At 48.4% G+C, this 12,456-nt stretch overlaps 1 non-coding gene and 1 pseudogene across 1 annotated transcript; one reads left to right on the forward strand and one right to left on the reverse strand.

The window, feature by feature from the left end:
• Positions 1–678: 678 nt before the first annotated feature.
• On the forward strand, positions 679–826 carry LOC125549795 (U4 spliceosomal RNA). Its single transcript, XR_007301513.1, has one exon. It is a non-coding gene; the product is annotated as a U4 spliceosomal RNA (small nuclear RNA).
• A 10,151-nt stretch (positions 827–10,977) lies between these two features.
• LOC147980622 (uncharacterized) lies at positions 10,978–11,974 on the reverse strand (annotated as a pseudogene).
• Between the last annotated feature and the right edge of the window lie 482 nt (positions 11,975–12,456).

Here is a 12,456-nt window from a genome sequence, read left to right on the forward strand (position 1 = left end):
CAATATCAAATTAGAATCATGAAGTACGCAATAAAAATTTAGAACGGGGTGATACAAACTATAATATAAGCAAGCTGGACGACCTGCTTAATTCCCTAAATGTACAATTCTACCTGAACGCGCCATGCTCAACCATAACGTCGAATCTAAACCCCTGATTGAAACCTGGAGCAACTGCTTCTCCGGCAGCAGTGGCACGCATTTGCCTTACTCAGGCAAACTTTTCCCATCCAAATGTAGTTCCGACCTTTCCTAGTCCGCGAAACATTTTAGATGATTTATTAATCAGCAAGGCTATAAAAGAAGATGGAGAAGAAAGAAAAAATAAAAAGAGGAAGGAGAAGTAGCACAGGTTTCACGTTACGCGCACTCGCGGATAGGTACAAGAACTACAGCATTGTTTTTTCAGTGGAAATACAAAAGCCACTAACGTGGTGCCATGGGCCGAGAAGCGGCACAAATCTAGCCATATTATTATACTGGTGCACCGGGAGGCTCAAAGCGAAGGGCTGGTACGTGATGGCCCAATGGGCCTTTCTGTTTTACGTAACTCAGGTCGTGTTTTCCAGAACCAATTAGCTCAGGTCGGTGATGGGTTAATTGTACCACATCGTTTGTGCAGAAATTGTTTGAAGATGACCCGGCTATAAGAAGGAGATCTCTGGGCTATGGAACACTCGCCTTGCGCTTGGGGCAATGATGCGGCTAGTGAGGTTATACTGAGGCGCGTCAATTGCTGGTTGAAAACTATTTCTAAACCCCCTCTTTGGCCTTCATGGGTCACTGAGAATTATTGGAAGGGTTCCCTCCTAGTGAGGGTAATACCCAACAAATTGAAATATAAAATCTTTCTTTCCGGCAAAAGTCAATGGTGTTGACAAGATTTATTTTACATATAATTCCGGTTCAACCCCTTGGCATGTTGTGCTGCCAATATAGTAGCAGGGAGCGCCGGACTCTCTTGTGCTGCCACCAGGAGGATCTCTACCTGACTAACGAACACCGAAAATAGTCTGAATGAAAATAGCAATATCTTAGTATCTGATTTGTGCAGTACTGAAAACAAAGTGTGTGTAAAATTCAATGGATGTGGTTGAGTTGGGAAGCAATCTGGAGATGCAACTTTTTAGTGTTCAGAGAGTAATGTTCAGGTCTAGCAAGTCTAGGCAGCCCCCAAACGGATGGAGTCGCCGATTCTACCTGCTGACCGTTCCTACTTCACTGGCGAACAGCGATTATCTGTAGTTTATGCATTACAATGTAGTAGTAGTAGTGCACAAACAAGGCTGAACGGTCCGCTTAATTCCTACACAGACAGTGCTACAGAGACGCACCATGCCCAACCACGACGCCTCGTCTGAATCCCTGACTGAACTGGCCTCAAGCAAGACTTTTCTCAGGCAAAGGCCGACAGACTTTTCTCGTCCCAAAGTATCTTGATTATCAAAAAAGAAGAAAAAAAGTATCAGCCTTTCCTTCCTGGTCCGCTAAACTTCCGATCCATTTCGGCCGTGATCGCGACCCCGCACCAGATTGTTCACGTGCAATCTAACTACTATGTCATTTAGGTAGTTGTGATGAATTATTGTACTTTGTTGAACTATTCTGTGTGCTGGAACTTATTTGTAAGGACATATTATTTGCTGAAATTACTATTTGTAATGACTATTATTTGCTGAATTATTGTACTTTGTTACTATTTGTAATTACTATTTAAGTTACTTTCTCAATGTCCAAATCCTTGCAAATTGTGAGGGTAATCTCACCACCTCAAGTAAAAAAGATTACCACAACCCTTATCCTTCATTCATCCCTCGAACCAAACACTCTGATGGGTATCCTCTACCACGTTTCATCCTCTAAACCAAACAAAACATGGGATAACCCTACCCTTCCAACCAAACAGAAAAAAAAGGCTATCCCTAGCCACCTGGTTGGGGATACCCACAACCACCCTAGCTTGTCCATGCAACCAAACACAAGAATTGAATTTGAGGGTTCTACTAGTAATGCTCTAAGAGCAGGGCAAACCATACAGACAGCTCGTGAAGGAGCTACACACCGCTCCTGAACCAAGATCCAACGTTACAATGACTCACGGCGACAGACTCTGAATTAGTCCATGAATATGTGATGCAATAATATAGACATACCATACATATTTTCTGGATTCAGACTGTACAGACCACACACTCACACGGTCAGCAAGCAGAACCTCGAATTAATCTCGATGGGACATGATGACGAACGAAGTAACATTGGACAAGCTTGTTTGACGTAATACCACCCGGAATCAAGATTCAAGAGACTCATTGCTTGTTCATCATCTCGATTACGGGTTAGAGACTTTCCGTTGGATCGGTGAGCGGGGTGGCGAGCCCTTTTGCGCAAGTCCAGGCTGCTGGTGCGCTCTGGTAGATCTCGATGTACAGAAAAGTTAGGATGTGTTTGGTTGCAGGAATATCCTCTGAGGGACAGGGATAGCCCTTTTATCCGGGAGATGCCACACGTTTGGATCCGAGGCGAGGGAGGATAGGGGCAACCAGATGCCTCGAATATTCGCCAAAAACGGGGCTGGGGTCACCCGCGAAAAACGAGCGGGTCGCGGCAGCCACCCCGCGCGTGCGTCGCTTCGTCCAGGCACGAAACAATATTTTCGCGTATTGACCCCGCCTCACCCCCCGTGAAACCCTCACTTTCCCCATTACTCATCTCCCTCTTCCGTGAGCGGCGGCGACAGCGGCGGCGGCGCATCTAGCAGAGAGGCCGGCGAGAGGTGAATCCTCTACTCTTTCCCTCTCTCCTCCTTTCCTTCTATCTCCCCACCTCCATCAATCGCGTGTGCCGGTTGGTTGCGGAGGGTGTGCACGGGGGCGACGCTGGCTAGATTTGAGGCGGCGGCGCGAGATCTGAACGAGGACGGCGGCTAGGGGCTTGAGGAGGCGCGAGCGGCACCAGGAGGCCACCCATGCCCACCGTGGGGAGCCTGGCCATGGGAGGAGCTCGCCACCAGGGCCTGCAGGTGGAGGTGGAGAAGGATTCTCCAACGAGCGGCGCAAGTGCACACGGGAGCTTCTCCACGGCGAGCGCAAGTGCATCCGGTGCCGCGCTTGGCTGCATGTGCACGGCTGAATCCGCTCGGCTGCATCGGCGTGTGTGTGTTCTGAAGTTTACTGTTGCAGACTGATGCATAATGTTCATGAGTGTGTGTTCTAGAGTCTGCTCATGTGTGTGTGTACAAGACTGATCTATACTATCTGTATTTTTTTGTGGGAACTGATTGTATTTATCTACTATTGCAGGATATTTCAAGGTCACCGTGAACACTTCTGGCAGCACAACTCCTTCAATTGAGGTAACACATACACCCCACTGTCTAACCCCATGTTTCTTTTTCTGAAATGTTTGACAGTAGAAAAGAATGTTGATTTACCTCTGAATAATTGGCTTCTTATAGACAGATTGTATGCTATTGAATTATTCTTGTTAACATGTTAAAGTATCATTTATAATTGCATTGTAGATGGACGGAAAAATAAAGATGTTAATTTATGGAGTGAATTCTAGTTTTTACCTCTAAGTTTGACATTTTTGACGCTAATTACCCCATTTAAGAGAATTTCATCCGGCATACCCCATTTAACAAAAGTGTTGCCAGGGTTTACCCACTTCTATTTTTTGTGAGCATTCTGATTCATGGGTCCCGATTGCAAAGTCCACGTGCCATGCCACGTCGTCGGTTTTTCTGGGTTTTTTCCTCATGTGAAACCAGTCCACGCCGCTGAGCCCGACCGGATCACTGAACCGCACGCACCGTCAGTCGTGGCGATCGACGCTCGACCCAGGCCGCACCGCGTTCGCGTCTAGCCTAGCGCACGCACCGGTCGCCCGGCTTCTTACTGCACGCACTGCTCTCGCTCGCGCCTAGGGTTAGGGATTCGCTTACGACGGCGACGGCGACGGCCTGTGCTGAAGGGAAATGATGGCAGCTGCAGGTGCTGAATGACATCGACGGCAATTGCGGGTGCTGAATGGCGGCAACGGAGACGGCGGGTGCCTAAGGGCCGCGACGGTGGCGGCGGTGCTGAAGGGCCGTGACGGTGGCGGAGGGTGTTGAAGGGCGGCGACGACAACAGCGTGCGGCTGCCGTGCCTCGAGTGTGTAGTCCCATGCTGGCGCGTTATCCCGCCCCGCCCGTCACTGTCAGCAAGTTCAGGTATTTCTTTCTTCCTCTGAATTGTTTCTCCATGGAACTAGACTCCCTGTGCATACATCGTTGGCCTACTGTATGTGTGAATAGTTCTTGCTTGATGCAGGGTGCAGTTAACTCCTCTAGTGATTCTGTGATGGTTGGTTTGATGATGCTCCGGTGATCCATGGGCAAAGTCCAGGGTTTACCCTCTCCTCTAGTGATCCATGCGTGGCGCAACAGACTCCAGCGAGATATGCGTGGCGGGATTGGATGGGATCGTGGTGCATCAGACTCAAGCGACCTGTAAATCGGTGAGGACATGCGTCTGCGTGTGCTTGCCATCGGCCCGGTCCGGTCGGCAGAAGCTGGCGAATCGGTTCAGTCTGTAGAAAAGTCGCCAAGGAAAAAAACTGACGACGTGGCACGCCACGTGGACCTGGTAATCAGGGCCCATAGATCAGAACACTCACAAAAAATAGAAGAGGGTAATTTGTGGCAACACTTTTGTTAAATGGGGTATGCCGGATGAAATTCTCTTAAATAGGGTAATTAGCGTCAAAAATGTTAAACTTAGGGGTAAAAATTGGAATTCACTCTAATTTATGCGGCTGCGGCACAATGGTTTATCAACATGATAACATTGGTTGTTCAATCCAGAAAAAGAAAAAGAAGAGAAGCAATTACGTATGCCCCAATTGATGAGAGAGATAGGATGAGAAGAGAGTATTTTGACAATAAAATATGAAAGAATGACACAACTTGTGTGAACATGCTTAGGCTTCGGAGAGAACCTTTCTTTAGGTTTTGTCAACTGTTTAGGGATCGCAACTTGCTAAATGACACAATACACTTGACTGTTGAGCAACAACTAGCAATGTTCCTGCACACCGTTGGGCACAACGTTAGAAATAGGGTAATTGGCGCCAATTTTGGTAGATCCGGTGAAGTTGTGAGCCGTTACTTCAAAAGGGTACTCCATGCCATTGGTGAGCTTCGAGATGACCTTATTAGGAAGCCTTCATTGGAGACCCAAACCAAAATAGAAGGAAACTACCGGTGGGATCCATACTTTAAGGTATGTGAGACGGAGTGACAACTATATTTTGTCATTGTAGGCATGAATTTGTTTAGATACTAATTTTTGGGTTTTGTTTTCACCAAATAGGATTGTATTGGAGCTATCGATGGCACACATGTGCGAGCCTCCGTTACACCGGATATGGAGGTTGCCTTTCGTGGTAGAAAGACTTATGCTACTCAAAATGTGATGGCGGCTGTAGATTTTGACCTTCGATTCACATATGTTTTGGCCGGTTGGGAGGGGACAGCACATGATGCTCTAGTTTTACGTGATGCTTTAGAACGTGAGAATGGTCTACGTGTCCCACAAGGTAATAGATGAACTATATACATCTGTATTGTCAATGGGGTATTTATATATATAACCAAGTAACCTGAATGTCCCTCGTTTAGGAAAATTTTATCTAGTTGATGCTGGATATGGAGCCAAACCGGGTTTTTTGCCTCCTTTTCGTGGCGTGAGGTATCACTTGAATGAGTGGGGAAACAACCCTGTGCAAAACGAGAAGGAGCTGTTCAACCTTAGGCATTCTTCTCTTCACGTGACCGTAGAATGTGCATTTGGCTCATTGAAGAGAAGATTCAAGATACTTGATGATGCCACCCCATTCTTTCTATTTCCAACACAAGTTGACATTGTTGTGGCTTGTTGCATTATTCACAATTGGGTTATAAATGATGGGATAGATGAATATATCATACCCGAGGATGAATGGGTGCCAAATATTACTCATGCTTCGTCATCAAGTGGTCAAGCACATGAACATGCATACATGGCTAGTTTTAGGCAAGGACTTACTGATCAAATGTGGGAAGACCGACAAAACCATTTGCAAGGTCAAAATATGTAGTAACTACTATGTCATTTAGGTCGTTGTGATGAATTATTGTACTTTGTTGAACTATTCTGTGTGCTGGAACTTATTTGTAAGGACATATTATTTGCTGAAATTACTATTTGTAATGACTATTATTTGCTGAATTATTGTACTTTGTTACTATTTGTAATTACTATTTAAGTTACTTTCTCAATGTCCAAACCCTTGCAAATTGTGAGGGTAATCTCACCACCTCAAGTAAAAAAGATTACCAGAACCCTTATCATTCATTCATCCCTCGAACCGAACACTCTGATGGCTATCCTCAACCACGTTTCATCCTCTGAACCAAACAAAAATGGGATAACCCTACCCTTCCAACCAAACAGAAAAAAGGCTATCCCTAGCCACCTGGTTGGGGATACCCACAACCACCCTAGCTTGTCCATGCAACCAAACACAAGAATTGGATTTGAGGGTTCTACTAGTAATGCTCTAAGAGCAGGGCAAACCATACAGATAGCTCGTGAAGGAGCTACACACCGCTCCTGAACCAAGATCCAACGTTACAATGACTCACGGCGATAGACTCTGAATTAGTCCATGAATATGTGATGCAATAATATAGACATACCATACAGATTTTCTGGATTCAGACTGTACAGACCACACACTCACACGGTCAGCAAGCAGAACCTCGAATTAATCTCGATGGGACATGATGACGAACGAAGTAACATTGGACAAGCTTGTTTGACGTAATACCACCCGGAATCAAGATTCAAGAGACTCATTGCTTGTTCATCATCTCGATTACGGGTTAGAGACTTTCCGTTGGATTGGTGAGCGGGGTGGCGAGCCCTTTTGCGCAAGTCCAGGCTGCTGGTGCGCTCTGGTAGATCTCGATGTACAGAAAAGTTAGGATGTGTTTGGTTGCAGGAATATCCTCTGAGGGACAGGGATAGCCCTTTTATCCGGGAGATGCCACACGTTTGGATCCGAGGCGAGGGAGGATAGGGGCAACCAGATGCCTCGAATATTCGCCAAAAACGGGGCTGGGGTCACCCGCGAAAAACGAGCGGGTCGCGGCAGCCACCCCGCGCGTGCGTTGCTTCGTCCAGGCACGAAACAATATTTTCGCGTATTGACCCCGCCTCACCCCCCGTGAAACCCTCACTTTCCCCATTACTCATCTCCCTCTTCCGTGAGCGGCGGCGACAGCGGCGGCGGCGCATCTAGCAGAGAGGCCGGCGAGAGGTGAATCCTCTACTCTTTCCCTCTCTCCTCCTTTCCTTCTATCTCCCCACCTCCATCAATCGCGTGTGCCGGTTGGTCGTTGCGGAGGGTGTGCACGGGGGCGACGCTGGCTAGATTTGAGGCGGCGGCGCGAGATCTGAACGAGGACGGCGGCTAGGGGCTTGAGGAGGCGCGAGCGGCACCAGGAGGCCACCCATGCCCACCGTGGGGAGCCTGGCCATGGGAGGAGCTCGCCACCAGGGCCTGCAGGTGGAGGTGGAGAAGGATTCTCCAACGAGCGGCGCAAGTGCACACGGGAGCTTCTCCACGGCGAGCGCAAGTGCATCCGGTGCTGCGCTCGGCTGCATGTGCACGGCTGAATCCGCTCGGCTGCATCGGCGTGTGTGTGTTCTGAAGTTTACTGTTGCAGACTGATGCATAATGTTCATGAGTGTGTGTTCTAGAGTCTGCTCATGTGTGTGTGTACAAGACTGATCTATACTATCTGTATTTTTTTGTGGGAACTGATTGTATGTTATCTACTATTGCAGGATATTTCAAGGTCACCGTGAACACTTCTGGCAGCACAACTCCTTCAATTGAGGTAACACATACACCCCACTGTCTAACCCCATATTTCTTTTTCTGAAATGTTTGACAGTAGAAAAGAATGTTGATTTACCTCTGAATAATTGGCTTCTTATAGACAGATTGTATGCTATTGAATTATTCTTGTTAACATGTTAAAGTATCATTTATAATTGCATTGTAGACGGACGGAAAAATAAAGATGTTAATTTATGGAGTGAATTCCAGTTTTTACCTCTAAGTTTGACATTTTTGACGCTAATTACCCCATTTAAGAGAATTTCATCCGGCATACCCCATTTAACAAAAGTGTTGCCAGGGTTTACCCACTTCTATTTTTTGTGAGCATTCTGATTCATGGGTCCCGATTGCAAAGTCCACGTGCCATGCCACGTCGTCGGTTTTTCTGGGTTTTTTCCTCATGTGAAACCAGTCCACGCCGCTGAGCCCGACCGGATCACTGAACCGCACGCACCGTCAGTCGTGGCGATCGACGCTCGACCCAGGCCGCACCGCGTTCGCGTCTAGCCTAGCGCACGCACCGGTCGCCCGGCTTCTTACTGCACGCACTGCTCTCGCTCGCGCCTAGGGTTAGGGATTCGCTTACGACGGCGACGGCGACGGCCTGTGCTGAAGGGAAATGATGGCAGCTGCAGGTGCTGAATGACATCGACGGCAATTGCGGGTGCTGAATGGCGGCAACGGAGACGGCGGGTGCCTAAGGGCCGCGACGGTGGCGGCGGTGCTGAAGGGCCGTGACGGTGGCGGAGGGTGTTGAAGGGCGGCGACGACAACAGCGTGCGGCTGCCGTGCCTCGAGTGTGTAGTCCCATGCTGGCGCGTTATCCCGCCCCGCCCGTCACTGTCAGCAAGTTCAGGTATTTCTTTCTTCCTCTGAATTGTTTCTCCATGGAACTAGACTCCCTGTGCATACATCGTTGGCCTACTGTATGTGTGAATAGTTCTTGCTTGATGCAGGGTGCAGTTAACTCCTCTAGTGATTCTGTGATGGTTGGTTTGATGATGCTCCGGTGATCCATGGGCAAAGTCCAGGGTTTACCCTCTCCTCTAGTGATCCATGCGTGGCGCAACAGACTCCAGCGAGATATGCGTGGCGGGATTGGATGGGATCGTGGTGCATCAGACTCAAGCGACCTGTAAATCGGTGAGGACATGCGTCTGCGTGTGCTTGCCATCGGCCCGGTCCGGTCGGCAGAAGCTGGCGAATCGGTTCAGTCTGTAGAAAAGTCGCCAAGGAAAAAAACTGACGACGTGGCACGCCACGTGGACCTGGTAATCAGGGCCCATAGATCAGAACACTCACAAAAAATAGAAGAGGGTAATTTGTGGCAACACTTTTGTTAAATGGGGTATGCCGGATGAAATTCTCTTAAATAGGGTAATTAGCGTCAAAAATGTTAAACTTAGGGGTAAAAATTGGAATTCACTCTAATTTATGCGGCTGCGGCACAATGGTTTATCAACATGATAACATTGGTTGTTCAATCCAGAAAAAGAAAAAGAAGAGAAGCAATTACGTATGCCCCAATTGATGAGAGAGATAGGATGAGAAGAGAGTATTTTGACAATAAAATATGAAAGAATGACACAACTTGTGTGAACATGCTTAGGCTTCGGAGAGAACCTTTCTTTAGGTTTTGTCAACTGTTTAGGGATCGCAACTTGCTAAATGACACAATACACTTGACTGTTGAGCAACAACTAGCAATGTTCCTGCACACCGTTGGGCACAACGTTAGAAATAGGGTAATTGGCGCCAATTTTGGTAGATCCGGTGAAGTTGTGAGCCGTTACTTCAAAAGGGTACTCCATGCCATTGGTGAGCTTCGAGATGACCTTATTAGGAAGCCTTCATTGGAGACCCAAACCAAAATAGAAGGAAACTACCGGTGGGATCCATACTTTAAGGTATGTGAGACGGAGTGACAACTATATTTTGTCATTGTAGGCATGAATTTGTTTAGATACTAATTTTTGGGTTTTGTTTTCACCAAATAGGATTGTATTGGAGCTATTGATGGCACACATGTGCGAGCCTCCGTTACACCGGATATGGAGGTTGCCTTTCGTGGTAGAAAGACTTATGCTACTCAAAATGTGATGGCGGCTGTAGATTTTGACCTTCGATTCACATATGTTTTGGCCGGTTGGGAGGGGACAGCACATGATGCTCTAGTTTTACGTGATGCTTTAGAACGTGAGAATGGTCTACGTGTCCCACAAGGTAATAGATGAACTATATACATCTGTATTGTCAATGGGGTATTTATATATATAACCAAGTAACCTGAATGTCCCTCGTTTAGGAAAATTTTATCTAGTTGATGCTGGATATGGAGCCAAACCGGGTTTTTTGCCTCCTTTTCGTGGCGTGGGGTATCACTTGAATGAGTGGGGAAACAACCCTGTGCAAAACGAGAAGGAGCTGTTCAACCTTAGGCATTCTTCTCTTCACGTGACCGTAGAATGTGCATTTGGCTCATTGAAGAGAAGATTCAAGATACTTGATGATGCCACCCCATTCTTTCTATTTCCAACACAAGTTGACATTGTTATGGCTTGTTGCATTATTCACAATTGGGTTATAAATGATGGGATAGATGAGGGTTCTAGTCTTTGCCTCAACCCCAACCTTTAAATCTATTATTTGACATCTCACAATTTATGACAACAAGAACACAATCAACTTCCAAACAAACTATCAAATGACAATCATTGATGCATGGTTTAATAGTTTACATCACAAAATCATCATCTTCCTCCTCTTATCGGCACCATCACCAAAAGGTTGCACCTCGGCGCCATCTCCTAGACCACATGTGGGCTCCATCAAGCATCTCCATGGGCACCGATGGAGTCGTACACACCGCCATTGCCACAACTACTCATCGGAGTGTCACCTCGAAAAGTAGAGGACGCAACACGGAACATCCTCTTCCTCTCCGCGATGTCCTCCTTGTAGTCCTTCCACCATTGTAATTGGTCTTGATCCATGTCCTTCTTGGACATCATCATGTGCTCTTTCTCTTCCACCATGAGTTCTTTACATACCTTTGCCTCTGATCTTGATCATCCTCTCCTCCAACTCGGCCTTGCGCCTTGCTTCTTCACGCTTTGCTTCAACTTGTGCAAGCTTGACCTCTTTCTTCTTCTCGGTGATAACAAGTTTCGTCTCCAATGTCTTCGTTGTCAATTCCTCTCTTGCCTTCATCATGTGGTCCATCTTCTCCCTTAGGCTTGACGCCTCTTCTTCCATCTTCACCCTTAGCTTGCCCTTCTTGGTTCCCTCGGGCTTGCCCAAGTTCCTCTCCTCCTCATCTTCACTATCATCCATCCTAAGCATTGCCAACTTCTTGGGTGCGGTCTCTTGATCCCTCAACTTCCACTTGTCAAAGGTTTGAAGAATTGTCCAAGCATGCTTAAATGGGAATGGCTTGCCCTTGGAAGCGGCCATCTTCTTGTACCTCATGCCGGCAATTGTCTCCTATCAACCACACATAAATTACATAAGAACCCACCAATAGCATAGTACACACACATAATCAAAATAGTGAAGAAATATGTACTCACATAGTCACTCTCCACGGTTCGACTAGGTGGTGCATCCCTCACTTGGTCCATGGCCGCACTCCAACGAGCACAAGCGGGCTTCATCAACTCCCACCGGCCTTGAAGCGACCGGTAAGTGCGAGAGATGAACCCACTATTCTTCGGCTTGATCCTACAATAGGTGTCCTCGATCCTTTGCCAATACCGTTTACCGGTTTGATCGGTGCCGGTGGTTGCATCCATTCCGACAGCTTCCCAAGCACGAACCAAGAGGATATCTTCCGCCTCGGTGTAGTTTGTCGACCGCGCGTGTGGGCGGGAAGCGGCGGTGAATGCCTCCTCCCCTATCTCGGCCACCTCCTTGTCATCATCACCTTCATCTCCTCATCTTCCTCTAAGTTGTCACCAACCCTAAAGGGTTCGAGAGGCGGAGCCCCGAGGTCCACCTCCGCGTTTTGGAGGAGGTCCATGAACGAGGATGGGGTTGCCATTTTCTCGAACACCTCGTGCGCGGCGGGAGGAGGTTCGGCCACAGCGACAAAAGGAGGTTCGGCGACGGAGGAGGGCGGGGGCATGGGCTTCTTCCGCGGCATCTTCACGGCCGGGGCGACCTTGGATGGTTTCTTCGGCCGGCTCTTCTTGGTGGCCGGGGCGGGAGCCGAGGAGGCGGGGGGGGGGGGGGGGGGGGGGGCGCCGGGGCGGTGACGGTGGCCGGGGCGGGAGCCGGGGAGGCGGGAGGAGGAGGTGCGAGGCCCTCCCGCCGCCGCTTGGCCCCGACATGGGTCGCCGCCACCACGTTGGCCACGGTCGGGTGGGCGGGCACCGGGGCGGGCGCGGCGGCGGGGCCCTCCATGGCCGGCGCGGCAGGAGGCGACGGGAGGAGGAGGGTGTTTCCTCCCGCGCGAGAGAGGAGGAGGAGTGCGGGTTGGGGGGAGATTTCCCTCTCAACCCCTACTTCTACAGGTTGCAAACT

Source organism: Triticum urartu, chromosome 3A (genome assembly GCF_056163025.1).
Source record: "Triticum urartu cultivar PI428250 chromosome 3A, HENAU_Tu73, whole genome shotgun sequence".
Taxonomy (NCBI): Eukaryota; Viridiplantae; Streptophyta; class Magnoliopsida; order Poales; family Poaceae; genus Triticum; species Triticum urartu.